Source organism: Panicum hallii, chromosome 3, assembly GCF_002211085.1.
Source record: "Panicum hallii strain FIL2 chromosome 3, PHallii_v3.1, whole genome shotgun sequence".
Classification (NCBI taxonomy): Eukaryota; Viridiplantae; Streptophyta; class Magnoliopsida; order Poales; family Poaceae; genus Panicum; species Panicum hallii.
The window spans coordinates 54,773,296-54,796,583 of NC_038044.1; the positions used below are offsets into that span (position 1 = coordinate 54,773,296).

Consider the following 23,288-nt stretch of genomic DNA (forward strand, 5'->3'; position numbering starts at 1 on the left):
CACTGTGAAAATAGTTGGAACGGCTTGAGCCCTTTAGGCTGCCGTGCATCTAACAGACCCCTTCAATCACAACTTGCACAAATTGAGATTGTTTCTAAACTCTTGTAGCCGGCGCAAAGGTTGAGCTTTTGTAAATCCATCAGCCGCTTGATCGTTGAAAGAAATAACTCTGATTTCCAATAACTTCTGAGCAACTCTTTCTCTAATAAAATGGTAGTCAACTTCTATATGTTTAGTCCGGGCATGAAATATTGGATTAGCAGATAAATAAGTTGCACCAATGTTGTCACACCAAAGAACAGGTGTCTTCGGTTGTGACACACCTAATTCGTCGAGTAAGGATTAAACCCAAATAACTTCTGCAGTTGCATTAGCAAGTGCCTTATACTCTGCTTCAGTACTTGATCTAGACACCGTTGCTTGTTTTCTGGCACTCCAAGACATTGAATTTGCGCCTAGAAAGATAGCAAAACCACTTGTAGATCTTCTATTACCCGCAGCCCAATCAGCATCAGAGAATGCACTGACCAAGTTAGACTTGGATTTAACAATCTTTAGTCCATAGTCTATGGTACCACTAACATATCTTAAGATTCTTTTAACTGGTGTATAATGGAACCGTAGTAGGACAATGGAGATACTGGCAAACTTTATTCACCACAAAAGCTAAGTCAGGCCGTGTAAGCGTTGAGTATTGTAATCCACCTACAATACTTTTATACCTTGTTGAGGTTTCTCCATCCAGAACGTCTCCAACATTCATTGCAAGCTTTTCTGAAACTACCATATAGGCGTGGTAACTGACTTACAGTCTTTCAATCCAGCCTTGTGTATTAGTTCATTCGCATACTTAGATTGAGATAGCAACAAACCTTCTAAACAGGCTGACACCTCAATTCCCAAGAAATAATGTAGATGACCCAATTCTTTGAGAGCAAAATCATCACGCAATTTGAGTAAAAGTCTCTCAACAGCCTCATCACTAGAACTAACAATAATGATATGATCAACATATACCAGAAAGTAGATAGTAACTCCACCTTGCTTGAAGAAGAATAAGGATGTGTCAGCCTTTGAACCTTGAAACCTGAGCTGTTGTAACTTGTTACTCAATCAAGAGTACCATGCCCTTGGAGCTTGCTTCAATCCATAAAGAAATTTATCAAGCTTACAAATATAATGTTATAAGGTTTTATCTTCATACTCAGGGGGTTGTCTCATAAACACATCTTCCTCCAGAACACCATGTAAAAACGCATTCTGAACATCCAGTTGTCGAATACTCCAACAATTTGACACGGCTAGAGACAATACCAATCTGATGGTTGCAGCCTTCACAACAGGGCTAAATGTATCCTCGTAATCCAAGCTATACCTCTATTTGAAGCCCTTGGCAACAAGTTTTGCTTTGTGCAGATCAACAGTGCTCTCGGACTTGTGTTTGATTTTATATACCCATTTTGCAGTCTATGATATTCTGCCCTGGCTTAGGAGGAACAAGGTGCGAAGTATTGTTTCTCATAAGAGCATCGAATTCAGAATCCATTGCAGATTTTCATGTTTCAGATGAAAGTGCCTCTTGCAAAGAGGTCGGTTCTTTGACTTCACTTAATAGGCCATAGCGCATGATGCCATCTGTATAGACCTTGGGCTTTCGTATATTATCCTGCAACCGTGTTCTTGTCGTCGTGGAGAAGTTGTGATAGGAGCATGGATTGGTCTCGGTGGCCCCGGCGGCGGCGGAGGCAATCTCCTCGAATAAACATGCGGGACAGCAGCAGAACTGGAAGGCACAGAAGATACCGGAGCAACCACAGGCGATCCGTGTGGCACATGAGGCGAAGCAGGAGAAGCCACAGATGGCCCCCTGCGCAGAGACATGCGGTGCAGCGAGCGACAAGGCTGGTGGCACAGCTGGCGCTGCCAGAGTCGTCGGGAGCGAGGCACACGACGTAGAAGGCTGTTGCTGGTGGACAGCTGGTGGAGAAGCATCGGGTAAAGTTTGCTCCGGCATGTGTACGTCCTGAGGCAGGTCGGCACCTGAAGCATCTCCGTGTTCAGCTCTGCTATCTTGTTGATCCAAAACGGAAAGGCCACTAGCAGTACTCGTCAATATAGGAAAGGTCACCAAATTTGACACGCAGCTTGAAGTACCTGAAACAGGATCAGCAGACAGCTCAACTGGTTCGGGTAAAGTATTAGACATACTAGTAAAATTACGATTCATAGCTGAAAGAATCTAGAAGTCAACTAGAGGGGAGTGAATAGTTAAAACTGAAATATTATAACACTTAAAATAATTATGGGTGAATAGTCAAAACTGAAAAATTATAACACTTAAAACAATTGTATTATTAACTTTCGGAGTCTCCGGATATTTGTCCGGAATCTCCGCAACTTTAGGAGATTCCGAAGAAATATTCGGATACTCCGGAGAAATGTGCTTAAACCAAATTCGATCAATCAAACCTTAACCAAGAGTAGATCGTGTTAGTTTGATCTCCTAGAGACCCTCGGACCCCAACGGGCCCGATGGGCCTCCTCTCACCCCCGCCCTGATCGGGGGCGCTCCAGCTCGTTCGTAGCTGGTGGGCCCCCGTCGCACTGCACTATAAAAGAGAGGTGGGGGCCAGCGGCACAGGATACGAGGTTCGCCGCCGCGGCCACCCCACCGACAGTCTAAACCCTAGCCGATCGAGGAAGCGCAGCAGCGGCGGGAAGACCCACCTACGGCCGTCGTCAACATCGCCGCCTCATCCCGTTCCCTCGGTTGCGACCCAAAGCTCGGCTACCCCTAACATCACCGCCGCCCGCGACGATGACGGGCCCCTCTGCAACACCCGCGATGCAGGGCCACGAAGGTATAACTCCCGTGCCCCCTTCTCCTCTCCACCTCTCTCGCACTCGACTAGTTTTAGATCTACCTGATTTCTTTCGACTCCATCACGCGGTAGACGATCCGCGGTTAAAGTAGTCGAATCACGACTCTAACAATGGTATCAGACGCTTAATCTACTCGCGTTGATTAGAGATTGGGAGAACCCACAGAAAAGAACCCACGGAAATCCCTAGAATAAACCCCACAGAAACCCTAACCCTAGCTAAAACAGAAAAGGGGCGGCGGTCAGGGGGAGAACTTACCTCTTCTCTCCTTGCGCCGTCCACCGTCGATGCCCTCGAGACGCCAGGCGCGTCGACCCGACCTTGTGAGTCTATGGGCCTCGCGCGGACAGAAGCCGCGCGAGCAGCCGCTGTGCCGCTCGCCGCGCGCCAGATCTGGGCACCACGGTGATGCCGCTCGACGGCGGCGCGCTCACCTTGCGGTGGACACGCTCGCTGGCGAGGGGGCTCACCGTGGCGTCGCTCTGTCGCCGCCGCTCTCGCTCGCTCGGGTGGAGAAGACGGAGGCGCCGGGGAGAGAGGAATGAGCTAGGGTTTCACGGGGCGGCCGCGCGGGGGGGTTTTTGTTCAGCCGAAAAGCATGTGTGGCCGTCGATCTTGGTTCAACAGATGAGATCGCCCCATGCCCTATCGGGCTTCTTTCGGCCCAGGCGGGATGGGGAATTGGCGGCCCGGGCCCAGGTCGCCTCGCGCACGGCCGCGAGCGCACGCGCGGGCGCGCAGGCCGGCCCGTAACGGGCCGTTGCCCGTGGGCTGCCGCACGCGCACGGGCCAGTTTTCCCCGCCGAGCCGCCGCGCACAAGATGGGCCGGCTGGGCTAGATTCAAGGAAAGAACAGTGCATCGGGTTTCAATTTTCAGAAGTCCTTTTTCAATAGAATTTCAGTGAATTTGATGCATTTCAAATTCAAATTTGATTGAACCTTGATGCAATGATTCCAAAAGATAATTTTGATAGAATTTATTTTCCGCTGTAAAGATTCAATAGACTATTTTTCTAATGATTGTTTGTCTTGTCATTTAAATTTGAACCAACGGGAGAATTTAAAATTTCAAGGCAAATAGATTATTTTTTGAATTGTAATATTGTTATTTTTCGACCAACATTGACAGTGACAATATTGCAATTAATATGCTATTTGATAGATATTTTTTCATGGATTAATTCTAAATTTTGCCCAACGGTGTTTTTAGACTTAATACAAAAGGTTATTGCATATTTTAAATTCTGACCAACGTCATTTTAAAATATGCAACAATATATTCGAATTCATTTTAATGTTCTCACAACTCATGAATATTTTTCAGGAGGGTTATCAATGATGTTTTCCATCAATGATATTCCTATCTTAAAGGGAGATAATTACCATGAATGGTACAGAAAACTAGACCTGTATTTTATTATGGGCGAACTGGATTAGGTTCTAGCTACACCAACTCCTACAGAGCCTATAATTCCTGTGAGGGAGGACACAGACACAGATGCTTTTTGGAAGCAAACAGAGCTTTCTTATAAGAAAGCAAAAGCAGATTATGAGAGGCTTTATGCTAAATGGTTCCCTGCTAACAAGAAATGTTTGGTAGTGGTAAAGAACACTATTGAGCCTGCTATTATGGGCTCAATACCAGATTGTGCCACTGTCACAGAGTATCTTGAGAAGTTAAAGAACCAGTACACTGGTTCTTCAAAGACTTATGCAACCCAGTTGATCAAACAACTGGTTTCAGAAAGATACAATGGAGGTGGCATCAGAGAGCACATTCATTGTATGGTCAACCAGAACAACAAGCTTAAGTCATTGGACCTTGCCTTCAAGAAGGATCACATTGTCCATTTAGTTTTTGCTTTATTGCCTAAAGAGTTTGACACTTTTGTTGTCAACTATAACACCCAACCACATACTTGGGATATAGAAAAGACCATTGCGATGTGTATTCAGGAGGAGGAGAGAATAAAATCCGCAACTGGCGGATCTTTAAACTATGTGAACAAGAAAAAGAATGCCAACTTTAAAGGCAATTTTTCTTCCTCCTCTAAAGGAAAAGGCTCTCATCAACACAGACCTCAAGAAGGACAGGTTCTAGTAGAAAAGGACCAGTGTCTCTACTGCAAAGAAAGGGGACATTACAAGAAAAACTGTCACGGATACTTAAAGATGATCATGGAAAAGAGAGGTGAGAATATTATTTCATTCGTAAATGAATCCTTGTATATAGAATATTCAAAAACCACTTGGTGGATTGATTCAGAAGCAACTATTCATGTTGCAAATTCATTGCAGGGATTCCGTTCGACGAGAACCACTCAAAGAAGCGAAAGGCAAATTAAAGTTGCCAACGGAGCCCAGGCCGATGTTGAAGCAGTGGGTGATGTTCATTTGGAACTCGACACTGGCTTTATGATAATTCTTAAAGATGTTTTATATGTACCTTCGTTACAGAGGAACTTGATTAGTGTGTCTTGCCTGGATAAAGATGGTTATACCTGTCTTTTCGGAGATGGCAGGTGTTTGATAGAATGTAATGATACAGTTATTTCCATTGCATTCAGAAGAAACGACCTTTATTTGATATCGTTGCGTGAAAGTGTGAATTCCGTATGCGATAACAATGTGAATGTATTCTCATCTACACTCGCAAATAGAAAACGGAAAAGAACTCATGATGCCTCGTCGAAATTATGGCACTGTCGTTTAGGCCATATTTCAAGGGGGAGAATAGAGAGATTAGTTAAAAATGAAATTCTTGCTCCATTAGAGTTCTCTGACTTAGAACAATGCATTGAATGCATAAAAGGAAAATTCGTAAAGAAAATAAAGAAAAATGCCAAAAGGAGCACAGGTGTATTAGAGATAATTCACACAGACATCTGTGGTCCGTTCAATGTATAGAGTGTGGATGGTTATGACTCATTCATAACATTCACAGATAATTATTCCCGTTATGAATACATTTATCCAATTAAAGAAAGATCTGAAGCTTTGGATAAATTTAAAATATTTAAGGCTGAAGTAGAAAATCAATATGATTTAAAGATTAAAATCGTAAGATCCGATCGTGGAGGGGAATACTACGGTCGACATACCCCATATGGCCAAGTTCCAGGATCTTTTGCAAAGTTTCTAATGGAGCAAGGCATAGTTGCCCAGTACTCAATGCCGGACGAACCTCAGCAGAACGGAATGGCTGAAAGACGTAATCGTACTCTATGTTGCCAGTGAATTTATGGATGGAGGTTTTGAAAACCGCCATTCATATTCTCAACAGAGTTCCCAGTAAATCGGTGCCGAAAACACTGTATGAGATGTGGACAGGTAGAGTACCCTCAGTGAATCACCTGCGGGTGTGGGGGAGTCCTGCTGAGGCAAAAGTATTTAACCCGACCATTGCAAAACTAGATCCCAAAATAGTGTCTTGCCATTTCATTGGCTATCCAGAAAGATCAAAGGGTTTTTATTTCTACTACCCAGACAGATCCACAAAATTTGTAGAAATGAGACACGCAGTCTTCCTTAAAGATCAAATGATCCGGAGAAGCGGAACAGTTAGGAAGATTAATCTTGAGGAGAAGCGGATGTATACACCCAATCCTGTGATTCAAGAACCTTTCTTCTCGCTGCCCGCCGTAACCGCACCGCCAGTGCAAGTCACTGCGATGCCAACACCTGCAGTGGCTCCTCCTGTGGTAACAATGAATGAGGATGTGGAACCTGTCAATCAGACTCCTGAAGAACCTGTTGCCACACAAGGAGGGGAGCAACAGCAGCCCCAAACAGATGAGGCACCGCAAGCTCAGGACTATGGGAGACCCCAAAGAATAAGGAAGTCCACTATTCCTGACGACTATGAAGTCTATAATAGCGAAGAAGTTCAAATGGAGGATGATCCCACTTCATTTGAAGAATCCATGAGAAGTGAACACTCATCCAAATGGCTTGATGCCATGAAAGATGAAATCAAATCGATGAGTACCAACAAAGTTTGGGACTTAGGGGAAATTCCAGGAAATTCCTAAAGGAGCCAAGACAGTAGGCTGCAAATGGGTTTACAAAACCAAATATGACTCCCAAGGGAATATAGATAAATTTTAAGCATGACTCGTAGCAAAAGGATACACACAAAGAGAAGGAATTGATTACAATGAGACTTCTTCTCCAGTCTCATGTCAAGATTTTTTTTCAGAATTATAATGGTCCTTGTGGCTCATTATGATCTAGAATTGCATGAGATGGATGTGAAGACAGCATTCCTAAATGGGGATCTGGATGAAACCGTCTACATGGCACAGCCGAAAGGTTTTGTCATGAAAGGAAAAGAAAAATTGGGATGCCGTCTAAAGAAATCAATTTATGGGATAAAGCAAGCTTCAAGACAGTGGTACTTGAAGTTTGATAAAACAATAAAAAAGTTCGGGTTCAAAGAAAATGTGTAGGACAATTGCGTTTACGCAAAGTTCAAGAATGGGAAGTATATCTTTCTAATCCTGTATGTGGATGACATCCTACTGGCAAGTAGTGATGTCAGTGTGTTACAAGAAATGAAAAGGTTTTTGTTTTCACATTTCGAGATGAAAGATCTTGGTGAAGCAAGATTCATTTTAGGAATCGAGATTCATCGAGACAGAATGAAAGGGGTATTAGGACTGTCCCAAAAGATATACATAGAAAAGGTTCTAAAGAAATTCAATATGCGTAAATGCAGCGCTTCACCTGCACCTATAGTTAAGGGCGATAGATATGGGGAATTTCAATGTCCCAAGAATCAATATGAAATTGATCAGATGAAGACGGTACCATATGTTTCAGCTATGGGAAGCTTACAGTATGCACAAGTGTGCACACGCCCTGATATAGCTTATGTTACCGGGTTGCTTGGTAGATTCTAGAGTAATCCAGGATGAGAACACTGGAAGTTAGTAAAGAAAGTTCTGTGCTATTTGCAAGGAACAAAAGGCCTCATGTTAACATACAGAAAAATAGAATCTCTGCGTATCATAGGATACTCAGACTCCGATTATACAGGGGATGACAGAAAATCCACGTCTGGCTATGTGTTCACCCTTGCTGGGGGAGCAAAATCGTGGAAAAGTTGTAAACAAACCGTCACTACATCATCCACAATGTATGCCGAGTTTGTTGCGTGTTATGAGGCTACGGGGCAGGTGAACTGGCTTAAGAAGTTTATACCCGATCTGAAAATGGTCGATAACATATCTAGACCATTAAAGTTGTACTGCGATAATGAGCCCGCAGTAATATATGCACACAACAATAAGACATGTGGTGCTGCCAAACACATTGACATAAAGTATTATGTTGTGAAAGATAAAGTCTGAGATCAGATTATAAATCTCGAGTATATAAGCACAGTAAAGATGCTTGCGGATCCATTAGCGAAAGGCTTACCACCCAGCGTGTTCAAAGAACACGTAGCCGGCATGGGGCTAAGGGATAGCCTGTGATCTTTGGACTATAAGGGCCCAAAAGGTTAAAGAATCTGTTTCAGAACGGAGGCGTGCATTGTAGCTGTTAAATCTATCGGCAGATGACTGTGACGATGAGGCATGCTCTATGCATAAATCCATGATGAAATGAGAAAAAGTAAATGGAAAGAAAAGAAAAGGTACAGGGTGAGATAAAAGGGGAGACTGTTAGTTTGATCTCCCAGAGACCCTCGGACCCCAACGGGCCCGATGGGCCTCCTCTCACCCGTGCCCTGATCGGGGAAGCTCTAGCTCGTTCATAGTTGGTGGCCCCCTGTCGCACTGCGCTATAAAAGAGAGGTGGGGGCCAGCAACACAGGATACGAGGTTCGTCACCGCCGCCACCCCACCGACAGTCTAAACCCTAGCCGATCGAGGAAGCGCAGCAGCGGCGGGAAGACCCACCTATGACCGTCGTCAACATCGCCGCCTCATCCCGTTCCCTCGGTTGCGACCCGAAGCTCGGCTAGCCTAACATCACCGCCGCCCGCGACGATGATGGGCCCCTCTGCAACACCCGCAATGCAGGGCCACGAAGGTATAACTCCCGTGCCCCCTTCTCCTCTCCACCTCTCTCGCACTCGACTAGTTTTAGATCTACCCGATTTCTTCCGACTCCATCACGCGGTAGACGATCCACAGTTAAAGTAGTCGAATCACGACTCTAATAGATCGAAGTAATTTCCAAGGTTTCTAGGCTTGTTTCTACCTTTTTCTCCAACTACCTTCAGTCAAAACCTTTCCAATAAGTAGATCGAGAGCAAACCTAAAAATTCTAGTAAGAAACAAGAACTTCAACAAATTACAAAGTAAATGCGCAGAGACACAAAGATTTATTTCAGGAAGTTCAGTTCCCCACAAGGAACCTACATCTCAGTTAAGGTACCCAAGAAGAACACTTACTTCTTGAGCTATGTAGCATCCCCTTAGCAACCCCAAGGTTACTAAGATCATTTACTAGAATGTCGAGGTCGTACAAATGTCCCAGGGCACACCACAAGCTTAGGTGCTCGACAGGCGACGCCTAGCCGGCTAGGAGCTTGAAGCTCCAAGAGTAACAAACACGAAATCTACCGGCTCGACGAAGAACGAGGTGCTCAAGAGATGGGAAATCAACTCACTAGCACTCACACTTGCTCTCCCTCCAATTTCCCCTCAAACCCCTCACCAAATCTAGCTTGGAAGTTAAAGGAGGGAGTGAGGAGGGCTTTTGAATGCTCAGGAATGAGGCAGGTGAGTTTTTTGCTGGAGAGAGTTAAGGTGGAGGGGGTGAAGGGGTATTTATACCCGAGCTCCCAAAAATAGCCGTTAGTAGGTTAAGTTCTAGAGACTCCGAATAATTCTTTGAAGATTCCGAACATCACCTCTCGAGATTCTAGAGATGTGCGGAGACTCCGCACATGTCTGGACTCCGGACACTCTGCAGAAACCCCATATCCGGAGTCTCCAGAAAAATCTTCGGAAACTCCGGACTTTTCTGCAGGAACACTCTAAACAAAATATCCCATGTGTTGTGTGAGTGCAAAGGTGTCTCTCATAGGTTTGTTAGATCATCTTGAGCATCTTATTCTACGTAAAGCGAGTATATTTCATATTCCTCTTGATAGTACGGTATTCCTATACTCAATTTCAAAAGATGAAATAATTAAATCATCATGATTCTTCACTTTGCAACTTTCATTTCCTTTTTTGTAGTCATCTCCTTATATTACTTCATCTATCAAAAATAGTACCTGCTCATCATGCTTATAGATAACATTAGTTCCACAAGCGTATGTTATTAATCAACCAAAACCCACTAAACGGGCCTAGATGTTCTTTCAATAGCCCCATCATGATCTAACAAATGAGGTGGTAAAAGGAGAATTTCTTTTTGAAGACGAGCACCAGCATTGGAGTGAAGTTTGGCAAAAGGGAAGATGTTTTCATCAAAAACAACATCACAAGAGATATAGACTCAGCCCATGGAGATATTCAAGCACTTATAGCTCTTGTGAAGATTACTATAGGCTAGAAAAGCACACTATTTGGAATGGAATTGAAGCTTATGGTTATTATGAGGATGAAGATTAGGCCAACAAGCACAACTAAAAACACGAAGAAAGGTGTAGTTCAGTTTTTCATTAAATAAGTGTGCTAATGGAGTGGAGAAAGCAATGCCACGACTGGGAGTGCAATTAATGAGATATGTCGTAGTTAAGAAAGCTTTGTCCCAAACTTAAGAGGTATGGAGGCTTGAGCTAAAAGTGCGAGACCCACTTCAACAATATTCAACAATAGGTCTATGTTTACGTTCAGCGAAGCCATTTTGTTGATGAGCATGTGGACAAGAAACATGATGAGCGATACCAGCTTGTTGAAAGAAAGATTCAATTTTTGATATTCACCATCCAGTCAGTTTGCATAGTATGGATCTTCCTACTTAGAAGACGCTCAACAAGTTGCTGAAAATTAAGAAAAACTCTAAACACTTCAGAGCCATTTTTGAGAAGAAAAATCCATGTAAACTTATTGAAATCATCAATAAAGCTTACATAATATTGATAACGACCAACCAACGAGTGAGCGGGACCCCAAACATAGGAGTGAACTAATTGTAAAGGAAAAGTAGAAATACTTTCGGATCTAAAATAAGGCAACTGATAACTTTTAGCTTGCTGACAAGCTGTTATCGCCATAATTTGGCTGGGCCAGAAGGTGGGCCGCGAGCAAGATGGGCTCAAAAGATAATTGTAGTAGGCTTGCGAATCGGCCCCTGCGCGGGTAGTTTAAGGCCAGGTTGGCCATGTATCTAGATAGATATGTGCATTTAAGTTAGTTAGATAGAGATAGTCAGGATTCGTGTCGTAGTCAGTTAGGATTCGTTAGGGAAGGCAAGTCTCTGGACTATAAATATGTACCTTGGATTATGAATAAACAACGAACAAACAATCATTCACAACAACTCTCGGCGCATCGCCACCCCTGTTCTAGGGTTTCTCGGGCTGCCGTGATCGGGGCAGCATGGTTCCTACCTATCTACCTTTGTGTTTCTCGTACTGAAGCGTTGTTGATGGCGAGTAACACTAGTTATCTTGGCGTTTGTAGAGTAGCATCAGCTCTTTCATGCTTTATTCATGCATCGTTTGTTACCTATAAACGTTTAGCTATTCTCGTGCTCGATCTCGAATGTAAAGGCAGCACCTTGCTCTATTCTTGTTTAGTAGATCCAATCTGTTATGGTTAGTCTTTGTTCATCGAGGATTTAGCTTAATATCTGCATGATTAGGCCCTTCAAACGGGTTGAACGCTCCGGCAGTACGCTCCGCTTGATGCTTTGTATCAACCTAAAGAGGGATTGTTCCGGGAATCGGCTCTTTCTGTTGGTTTTTAGGCCTGTGTCTAGGTTGCTGTTCTGTTACCTTTCGTATCTGTTAGGCTCATTCACGTGTAGGATGTTTCGGTTATGCAGTGAAGGCTTTAACCATCGTAGATCAGATTAGGTTAATGGTTCCAGAGTAAGTTTTATTTTACCATCGGATATGCGCATTTTATTCGAATACTTAGATCCGATCTGATACAAGATACAATCGGCTCTTTACAGCCGATATCGGGAATCACTCGATGAGCCGATCACAGCTCGGACTAATGTTTATACGTGTCTGTGCATATAGGAAACTAACATAAATCACTTCTACACCTTCCTGATTAGGTACAAGGTCAGGTGGCACGCCTAGTGACCCAGACGCCAGGTCGTGTGCCGGATCTCGAGCCGTTGACCGAGGGACCGGGGCCTATCAGCAGTCCCGGGAGCCTCCCGGCTCCTTATGTTGCTTGTCGCTGCTCGCCGGTGGGTTTTGATCGACAACACAAGCATCACAAATAGAATCACTAGACTCTGGAAGATAAATTATTATCTTTCAGAATACGATCAACTATGATAGTTGAAGGATGCCCTAAACGATGATGCCACTTAGATGCTGAGGTTTCGTCACGTAATGGACTTGAAGAAGGAGCTTCTTCGTGCCCAGATCCTTAACACAGAAAAAGGAAGGACGAAACTCAAGAAAAACATTGTTATCAGCGGCAAATTGATGAACAGAGATCAGATTTTTCGTGGCAGCAGGGACGTGCAGGACATTATTAAAGGAAAAATCACGGGAGGGGGTAAAAAAGTAGTTTAACCAATATGACTAATACTCATACCTTTGCCATTAGCAGCTTGAATCTGATCCTATCCAGCATACCTATCCCGTGTAGTGAGCTTATCCAAATCATGAGTAACATGATCCGTGGAACCCGAATCAAAGTACCAATTTGTATCGATAACATAAGAGGGCACAATAGCTGACGCAGATTTCTGTTGAGAACCAGACCGATTTGGCCTGGAACCAGCATCACGAGGGGGGATATATTTCTTATTAAATCTGTACCAGCAATCGTGAACTGTATGCCCTGCCCGTTCACACAATTGGCAAAGCGGTCCATCATCTTGGTCATGGAAACCACGGCCACCAGGTGCTCTTTGACCGCTAGGATTCATGCCACGGCCACCAGAACCACCTCCGCGACCTTGGCCTCTAGCAGCACCACGACCACCCCGTCGGGAAGCAGTATTGACGGAAGAATAAAACCGTCCCTCATCACTGTGCTGCTGGTTTAATCTGGCCTCACAGGCAAGGAGTTGAGAATAGAGATCACTCAAGGATAAATTGTCTTTCACCGTCATCGATGATACGAACGGATTGTAATTGGCATCTAATCCGTTCAGGATATAGCTGACGATATCATCGTCATCAAGCTTCTTCCCGGCTGCTCCCATCTCATCGGCAAGTCCCTTCATCTTGCCGTAATACGCAGAGGCAGGCGAGTCACCTTTCGTCTCCCGGGATAACTGTGATCGAAGCTGGAGGAGCTTGGACTTTGATTGAGAAGCAAACATCTCATTGACTGCTGTCCATACATGAGCAACATGTTCGAGAGAAGAGACTTGAACCAGGATGTCCTTTGTCATAGACGACGAGAGGTAGGCAAGAAGATGTTGATCTTGAGAAATCCATGTGACATATGCTGGATTTTCAACCTCAGTAGATTTATCTGACTTCTCAAATTGGATTGTTGCTACTGGTTGCACCGAGGATCCATCTAGAATTCCCATAAGATGCGAACCACGAACAGCAGGAAGAACTTGTGCTCGCCACACAAGAAAGTTGTCCCAGCTAGTTTTTCCGAGACAGGGATGCTGAATATTGTTGAAGCTGTCGAAGAACTTGTCCAAGCCATGAAGATCAACGAGAGAAAAAAAATTATTGTTTGCAACTAGATGTTCTTGGAGGAAGAGGCTCTTGATACTATGTGAAAAAAATTGGAACGGCTTGAGCCCTTTAGGCTGCCGTGCATCTAACAGTCACAACAACTTAACCTTTGATCAACAGTACTACACTACTATATTATATATAGGTTTCTATTCAAAAGTGCTTACTTCTGATTATAAATCTTTATCACATAGTAACGAAATGTCAATGTTTTGGCGTAGCTCTCGCTCAAAATTTTAGGTGGGGTGGACGGCGACAAACATAACTGCTGTACATTCAAACTGATTACTGAATCAAGCATGGAGGCCCTTAGTCCCTAATTTATGATTTCAGATGAAGAGCCCACTCATAACCAAAGAAAACTGCTATCAGGATGCATGAAACAACAAAGCCGGCTGTAGTGATTCACTTAAGAGTGTTAAGGTCGGAATTTATTCCTTAATCTAAAAAAAAGAAACAACAAAACGTAGACCAAAGGATCACACCTAGATTCGACAGCTTGTTGCATATGGGCAGCACCTGCAAATAAAAAGAGGGAGGTGGAAACAGGGTTTTGGGATTCAAAACACAAAAAATTTCGGTTGCTACCAAAATGGTTGACTTCCAGAAAATTCAAAAATTTCGGATCGGGATTCACTTGCTTGACCGGTCAAGGAATTTATGTTTCAATAAAATTTGGATAGAACTTGATAGAAATTTGGGCATTGACCACTCTTGTAGAACATGGTGGGGAGAATTGGGGAGATATGGTGAGAAGCTAAGGAGAAAGATGGTGAATCATATTGTTTCAGCATTCTCTAACTATTATAAAGTGAGAGAGGCACAAAAGAGGTTTATAATTAGGATTTATTAACATTTTTATACCTAGAGGAGTATGTCACTACAAGAAATATGAGTATCCATCACATCGCTAAGATAAAAATAAAAAATGTCACAAAATAGATGTCATTTTGCAATGATTTATGCGATTTCATCATTGATTTGAGGTAGACAAGTATCTTTGTGATGAAACGATTTTTCATCGCAGAAGATGCAATAATCTGTGACGATTTGACAAATTCGTGATAAAATATTATAGCATTAGTGACATTTCCATTTCATGACATCACGAAATGTAATTCTACTTTTTTTATAGGAATAACTTTGACTTTGAACTACCTCTTTTATGAAATGTGTAAAGAGTATATCTTTAAATGTCTTTATGTCATATGCTTGTTTATGTAAATAATTTAGTTTTTATTTCTGTGAATAATATATGTCTAAGATATTTAAATGTATTTATTCCTTTCCATCGGAGTTATTTCACATTTGAACTATATGTATTGTCAAAAAATATATTTAAATTACAAACATATCGTTAGTTTGGACTTGTACGGTGCACAATCATGGCATAAAAATTCAACTTCTAGGATTTAGTATTTTTGGAGGGATTCAAACCAAGGATTTGGAAGGAAACGGAAGAAAGTTTTAATCTTTCTGGAGGGATTCAAACCAAGGATTTGAAAGGATTTCAAATGAGATCAAGGATTCGGTTGCCACCAAAAGGTTCAAGGAGAAACGAAACACCTAAGAATGCATATTATGTTCTCGCAAATCAAAAGAATGCATATTATGGATTTTTGATATAAAGTTTTTGAAAATAGAATTTTGAAAAGGGGTGATTGTACACAAAACAAGCAAGCAAATTTTAGTTTATTAAAAATTTATAAAAGTTCAATCTTTTTTGTGGTTTTTAGCATGAGAGAAAACACAGAGTGTTACAACAAAGGAGTTGCTATGTTCTAGATGATTAGAGTTTAACAGCCTTTAGATGATATGCCGGGTTGCAACATTAAAAATCAATATTTTAAAAACATCAAAGAACAAAGATATACCATTATTGTGGGAGAAAACACAACATATATTACATCCATCTACAACACGTCAACATTGAAGAGCTAGTCCGCAACATTAAAGAATGTAGTTGTTTCGAAAATTCCAATCACCTGAAACAGGAAAAATATATCTAGCTACCAACTGTTCAAGTGATAGAATTTGAGAAAAGTTAGCTTGTTCTAGCTACCATAAACATATATATATATCTAAAAAGGTGGAATAAATTAGTTTCAAAGGGCTCCCGTCTCCGCTGACTACTCGGATTTCATCAACGATGCACCACACTTATCAAACGGCCACAAGGGCCTGAGGGCGCCTCCAATTTGGTCAGCCGGGCTCGGGCATCGATAGGGCACGAAGTCCTCTAAGCTACCCGGCTCAGCCCACCTTTCTGCGCCATCAACCCCGACAACCTGTCGGGCCTAGAACTGTTCCAGCAAGGCAGGACCCTCGATTTCTCGATGACTACTTCACCCTCGCGAGGGCACTCGGCGATCCGCTGACGACTACTTTGGCTACACAGCTAGTCGGGAGCAGGACTTACTCCATCAGTGACTAGTTGGAATTGATTCCGACTAGTCGGATTTCATCAACAAACCGTCATGGCTCCATCACCGAATGATACGGCTTCGTCGGCAATTACCCACAAATCAAGATCGACAACTATCCACACTCGTCTGGTTTCTACGCTCAGGGGCTGAGCGCAACAACACGGCTGCCCACGTGAATACTAAGACCCGATTCAAGGAAGTTTTATGGAGATCTTTAGGGGACTTATTTAACCATTGTCTTTAGATTTATCTTGAAACAAGGGGTTTTTCCTAAAGAATTCGTTCAACCACTCAGTTAGGAAATCAAGGAATTTACCCAAAATAGGGCGGCTTCGTTCATCCATATTTCATCGCCGTACGAACTGTCTTGACCTGCCGAAGGAATTCCTTCGGGCTAACTAAGACATTTTCGTATGGCAACATACGACTTGTCTTGACCCGCCCAAGGAATTCCTTCGGCTAGCCAAGTTATCTTCGCACAACGACCACTTTCGTAATAATGCAAGTGAAGGATTGTGTTATCACTTCCTTTGGGCTAACCGAGACATCTTCACATGGCAACGTACGACTCATCTTGGCCCGCCTAAGAAACCGATCCAGATCAAGTGAAGGACCTCGTCATCACTTCTTTGGGCCAACCGAGATATCGTCGCATGGCAACATTCGACTTCTCTTGGCCCGCCCTAGGAACTGATCACCCCACGTGAAGGACCTTGTCATCAATTCCTTCGGGCCAACCGTGGAGTTTTCGCATGGCAACATGTGAATTCTCATGGTCCGCCTGAGGAATCGACTGAATCTACCAGCAAGATTTATTTCTCCCTTGCTAATTGACTTCCAGTCACCTTCACATGCTTCTAGTACTACTCTATTTACTGGTTCACGACTGGTATCCATGCAAGTTTGCTGAAGGGGCCTCGCTCGCATACTTCCAGTACCAAATTACTAGTTTCCGACTAGTATTCTATGTTACTGAAGGGGCCTCACTTCCATACTTCCAATAAAACTCCGTTTACTGATTCACGACTGGTATCGGTGTAAATTTACTGAAGGGGCCTCGCTCTCTTCACGACTGGTATCCGTGTAAATTTACTGAAGGGGCCTCGCTCTCATAGTTCCAGTAACGCTCAAATTACTAGTTTCCGACTAGTATTTTATGTTACTGAAGGGGCCTCGCTCCTATACTTCCAGTAAAACTCTATTTACTGGTTCACGACTGGTATCCGTGCAAGTTTACTGAAGAGGCTTCACTCCCATAGTTCCAGTAACGCTCAAATTACTAGTTTCCAACTAGTATTCTACGTTACTGAAGGGGTCTCACTCCCATACTTCCAGTACAACTCCGTTTACTGGTTTATGACTGGTATCCATGCAAGTTTACTGAAGGGGCATCGCTTCCACACTTCCAGTAACGCTCGAATTACTAGTTTCCGACTAGTATTCTATGTTACCGAAGGGGCCTCGCTCCCATACTTCCAGTACAACTCCGTTTACTGGTTTACGACTCGTATCCGTACAAGTCTACTGAAGGGGTCTCGCTCCCACACTTCCAGTAACGCTCAGATTACTGGTTTACAACTAGTATTCTATGTTACTGAAGGGTCTCATTCCCATACTTCCAGTACAACTCCGTTCTACTGGTTCACAACTGGTACTACGTGCAAGTTTACTGAAGGGGCCTCGCTCCCATATTTCCAGTAACGTTCACAGTACTAGTGTCCGACTAGTACTCTATGTTACTGAAGGGACCTCGCTCCCATATTTCCAGTAATGCTCAAACTATTAGTTTCCAACTAGTACTCTATGATACTGAAGGGGTCTCGCTTCCATACTTCCAGTTCTACTCCGTTTACTAGTTCTCAACTAGTTATACATGGAGTTTACTGTAAGGGTATTGCTCCCAACACGGTCTCATGTATATCAGTTACAACATACTTTTATGTTTACCTTGCAGGGGATCTGACATGGACCGTGCTGCTTGGCGAGTCGGATTCAACTCAGACTAGTTGGCTTCATCAACAATCGCCAACAACTACTTCGACTTCGTAAGAACGCTCAACTACTCGTCACAAACTACAACGACTACTCGTCGGATTTGGCTTCGACTAGTTGGGTTCATCAACAACCGTTGGCGACTACTTGACTTCGTGAAGAATGCACGGCGACATGCTGGCGACTACTTTGACTACTCGTTTCGCCTATAAGACTAGTCGGAGACGACCATGCTTGGCGACACGCTTGCAACTACTTCGACTACTCGTCTCGCCTACAAAGCTAGTCGAAATCAACTCTGCTCGGTGATACACTGGCAACTACTTTGACTAATCATCTCGCCTACAAAACTAGACAGAATCGACTCCGACTAGTCGGCTTCATCCACAGCTTAAGATTCAGCAGCAGCTTGGCCGATGCCTAGGCTCAGGGGCCGATGTCAACGACTACTAGGCATATACTATGTGACACATATAGCTCCCAGGCTCGGGGGCTGGACGTGACACGGCACTCAAGGCAAAGGGTTTGATTTGAGACGTAATTTAGGGTGTTTTTTTGGAGAAGTTATTTGTTTAACCATTTTTTCAAGGAATTCATCCTGAAAAATTAGTTTTTTCGAATTTCTAAACCAATTTGCCCATCTTAACCATCAAAACTTTACTGTCATATATTGCATGCCATGATTCTTTAGATCCTTTATTCCAAACCTTGGAGATTTGGATACAAGGCTCGGGGGCTGCAGGGACACGTGTCATCGACGACCTATTTTCAAATCTTTTGGAAGATAAAGACAGAAGACTCAAGACTAAATTGACCATCAGCTTGATTCTATAAGTCAACCTAAGGGTCTGGGGCTACTCCATATGGAGTGCGAGTTCAATCGCACCCTATATAAAAGAAGACTTGACAACTCGGGGTATGAGCACCTCATAGCTTCGATGCAGCCAAGGAAGTACTCGGAATACACCTTCAAGATGGAGTTCAGGAGAACTCGAAAACGCCTCCAGAAGTATTCAGAAGCCTGCAGTACTTGACTACGAAGAGCTCGGGGGCTTGTCAGACCTAGGCCTATGGGACTGCGCACATGGCCTACATCATATAGGATAAGGGGTGAGACATGGGCCACACCCTACACCAGTTGTAACTACTTGTAGCGTAGTAGAACTATACAGTAGTAAAACTAGTCGGATACAATAGTAAACTACCTAAAAAGTACTTGAGTAGGACTCCTGGGCTCCTATCCAACTAAGGACTTCCATGTAACCCTATCCCCTAGACTATATAAGGGTGGACAGGGACCCTCCTCGAACAGGAGCATGTGGGACAACTCGTGCCGCATGCAGGAGATCACCCTACGCTCTCGGCGGTCCGAACCTGTCTAAACTTTATGTTTTTTACACCTTGGAGTTTCTGATCTCGGCGACACCCAACCTACAAACTCACCACCTCAGGGGTATCCCTCGGTGGGCGTGGCGGTAAAACACCGACACCTTCCACGTATACAACTTGTTATCTCATTAAGCTTTGTCAAACTGTTGTGATCCTTTGTGAGATATATTTTATACTCCCATGATCAAGATCACGTACACATCTCCACCATATGCTAAGCTTCTAAACTGCAAGATAGCAAACACTACATCCATCCACCCACAAAAAATTAAAACTCCATCTTGTTACATGCCCACTCTCTCTCTCTCCAAAGCTACCATGAAAAAAAGGATATGGGCTATGAAAAAAAGAAAAGAAATAAAAGGCATGCTCAAGAAAGCGTGGTAAAAAAGAAAAGAAAACGAAGAGAGAAAAAGAAAGATAGCTCATATCTAGAAAAAGAAATAGAGGAGACAGATGGTCCATAAAAAAGGAGTTCATACACCATACACCAAAAATATCCACAGACATGCACATCTTGATCAAGGTTTATGACTTATTTTCTCCTTTGGATCCAGTTTTTGACTTAGCAAAATATGAGAAACAAGTGTGCCTTCAAATCCTCCATACCTACTGCTCCACCAAAACAAGCTTTTAGGAGTAGGATGAGAAAGAAAGGCATAATAAAAGCCTTGGTGAGGAAGCAAACACATTGGGCAATCCGAGAGATCATTTGAGGGACTTTACCTTTTCTTTTGAAAAATTTTACAAAACCTCCAGATTGACGGTTGAACAAAAAGGAGTGAGAAAAATTGGCACTCTACGATGAGGTTAAGCTATATGCCCCACAGAAGCAAAGAAAAGGGTAAGATCAAGGCCAACGTATTCAGAGTCATGGTAAGAACACTTTGTTGTGCCTATGGTATTACTTGGAAATGCTACATTCTAGCAACTCCTGATCAACAGCCTAAGTCTAAGCTTTGCTTCGGGATGAGCAAAGGGTTAGCTTGGGGAAGTTGTTGGCGGTCCTTAAGTGCAAAATCTCATCGCCAACTATAATCAGGAATAAAGAAAAACCACCTCACTTACTCATATATTTATATCACTAACCTAGTTCCACAGATGTATTTGTATGTTTGGCCATTTCAGGATGCAAGTCCAAAATAAGAAGAAAACACAAGGCAAACACAAAAGAAGTACAAAAAAGATCCTATCCTGCGTCACACTTACAAGAAGGGCCCACCCAGCAGGCCAAACCGACGTACAAAGGCAGCAAATGATAAGATCAAGGACGAGGACCCACCTGCAGTGCCCTAGCCAAAGGCGGTGGCCAGTGGCCACACATGGGGTTCGGCCGACCCTGGATTGAAGCCCGTCCAGGTGCATTTTGGCAGGAAGCCTCCTACCGCCATCCTGTGTTGGTTTCTAATTGTTTCCATCTCTAGCTCCACCAGGAACCGCTCTTAGAGAGTATAAAAGGAGGAGAAGGAGCCCTCTCACAACACATACCACACTTGAAGCATCTCTCCCTCTCTACACTTGTGACTTGTACTCCTTAGGCTAGTGGAGCTAGACTAGTTATCTTCCTTAGCGAATCTAAGTTGTCCTTGGGTCGTTGAGCAATCTTCAGTCTTGGTATGGCTTTGTATTCAACTCATCAGTACTCTACTCATAATACAGAGTTGATTCGTGGCTATTCTGCTATCTTGATAGTATGCTTTGCCATGTCTTATGCTCCATCAAGTTATATAAGCATGTTTAGCTTAGCTTTAAGTATCAGCATTGTTTTGGTATGCTTTCGGGCTTGCTCTAGTCTAACGCATGTCCATCATCATGGTAGGGGTGCTGGAGGGGCTAGAGTAGTGATCTTGTGCATGGGCATTGTGGTCTGGGCATGAGGGATCTGTCGAATATGACTGTATCTCACGGTCTGTCGGGTAGGTGGCAGGTGGTGACAACCCTATCCGTTCTTCACAGTCCCCAACGCTCGAATGTGGTGTAGGAGTCTAAAGTGCTGGAACATTCCAGATTGCTGGCATACCAGTACTTGGCAGTCTCCTCGTTTGTTGAATGCTTAATGCTAATCCTAACCATGTGTTATATAACCCTTGCTAACTTGAGTAGATATCACTAGGATCCCTCTTATGCCTATACTCCAACTAACCTTTGGTTTATTTGTTATTCTTTATTCTTGAGATTGACTTGTGTGTGTCGCATTACCCTTATACATCATTTATCATAACTTATCCCTGTATGAAATATAGTCTATAGCTTAAGCATCTTGTCCTGAATATCTACCTAGTAAAACTCTTTTACACCATGTCATCCTACGGGAAAATATAATGATACCCGAATACTCTTGGAGTGAAATGCTATAATGGTATATCCGTGCACTTGCGGATTCTTCTGTAATCATTAACCGACATGGTATTTCTTGGTGCCTTTGTCAAGGACTAACAATCCTAATAGTGATGCTAAGAAATGCCAACAATACCCTTCTAAAAAAATAGACGGCTGCCCCGCGCTGCCACGCCTCGAGGCGCGGTCCCGATCACCACGCCGTGGATAGGAGGGGAAGGGAGAGGAGGCGGCGGTAGCATGAGAGGTGAGGGGAGGGGAGGGGAGGGGAGGGGAGGCAGCAGTGGGGAGAGGAGGGGAGCCGGCAGCGGGAGAGGAGCGGAGCCGGCTGCAAGAGCAGGGACGTTTATTTCTAATTTTTGGATTAATTGTGAACTTGCATTGCAGCATATGAATGCTTTGCTTGGATGTGAAAGTGGCACTCTTTTGTAGTAATGCAAGACTCTAAGGCGAGTAGACGGGGAATTCAAGAAAAAGAGAGCACGAGGAAGCAATGGTTGGATACTTGGATCAGTTCTCCCGTGAAAAAATAAATCAAAGAGCTGGGCTCACGAATTGGCAGAAATTTAAGTTTTTTACAATCAATTTTTGGAACTGTTGGGTGTGAGGATTTTTCCTCCTCCCAACAATATTTTGCAAGGTCCCAAAATCAAGTTTTTTCTGTCTCTCTTTTTTTAAGCACTCTTGGAGATGTCCTTAGGAATACTAAAAAACCTTCCAGTTGGCCACATTCATCTACCTATCGCATGTGGGACCAGCTTTTGTACAGCTGGATATATATGCATGCACAAGGTTGGGTGGATCATCGGGTTTACATATCAGACCATTCTCCCATGCACTCTTGTTGACTGTGCTACTCTTCCTCCAGCTGAGCGCTTGCCACAACCGAATTTGCCGTCGTGAAGCTCGGATATTAATCATTGTGAGGAACACAAATTATTTCTCTCACCCACACCCTCTTGCCGGCACGCTGAGCACTTCGAAGATCTTGTACAGCTGGCCCCTCATGTCCCCCCATAGGAACGGTATTTTGTCGACGAGGAGCTCCGCCATGACGCAGCCGAGCGACCACGTACGAGTCCACGAGCGTGTCGTGGCGCCATGCCGCCACGTAAGGTACCGTCCCGTTAACTGGGTACGGCGGGTCCTGCTTGCCCACGTACTTGGCTACCCCGAAATCACAGATCTTCAGGGTGCCGCCGTCGCCGACGAGGATGTTCGTGGGCTTGATGTCGCGGTGCACGATCCCGTGCCGGTGCATCGCTTCGGCTCCGGCGAGCAGCTGCCGCATTACGCGGCGCACGTCGGCCTTCGGGAACGGCCCGTCCCGCCGCCGCCGTCTCCGAATGACGTCGAGGAGGGTCGTCGGCTCGACGTAGTCCATGACGAGGGAGTAGTCCCTCGTTCGCGGCGAGTGCGCGACGCCGTGGAGGCCGACGTGCGAGGGCTCGCCCCGGCATGCCGCCAT

General features: G+C 43.9%; 1 non-coding gene and 1 pseudogene across 1 annotated transcript; both read right to left on the reverse strand.

Annotated features, from left to right (window-relative positions):
• Nucleotides 1–66: 66 nt before the first annotated feature.
• Nucleotides 67–23,288, reverse strand: LOC112885507 (annotated as a pseudogene).
• On the reverse strand, nt 13,030–13,165 carry LOC112888260. The gene has a single exon (XR_003227797.1). It is a non-coding gene; the product is annotated as a small nucleolar RNA Z247 (small nucleolar RNA).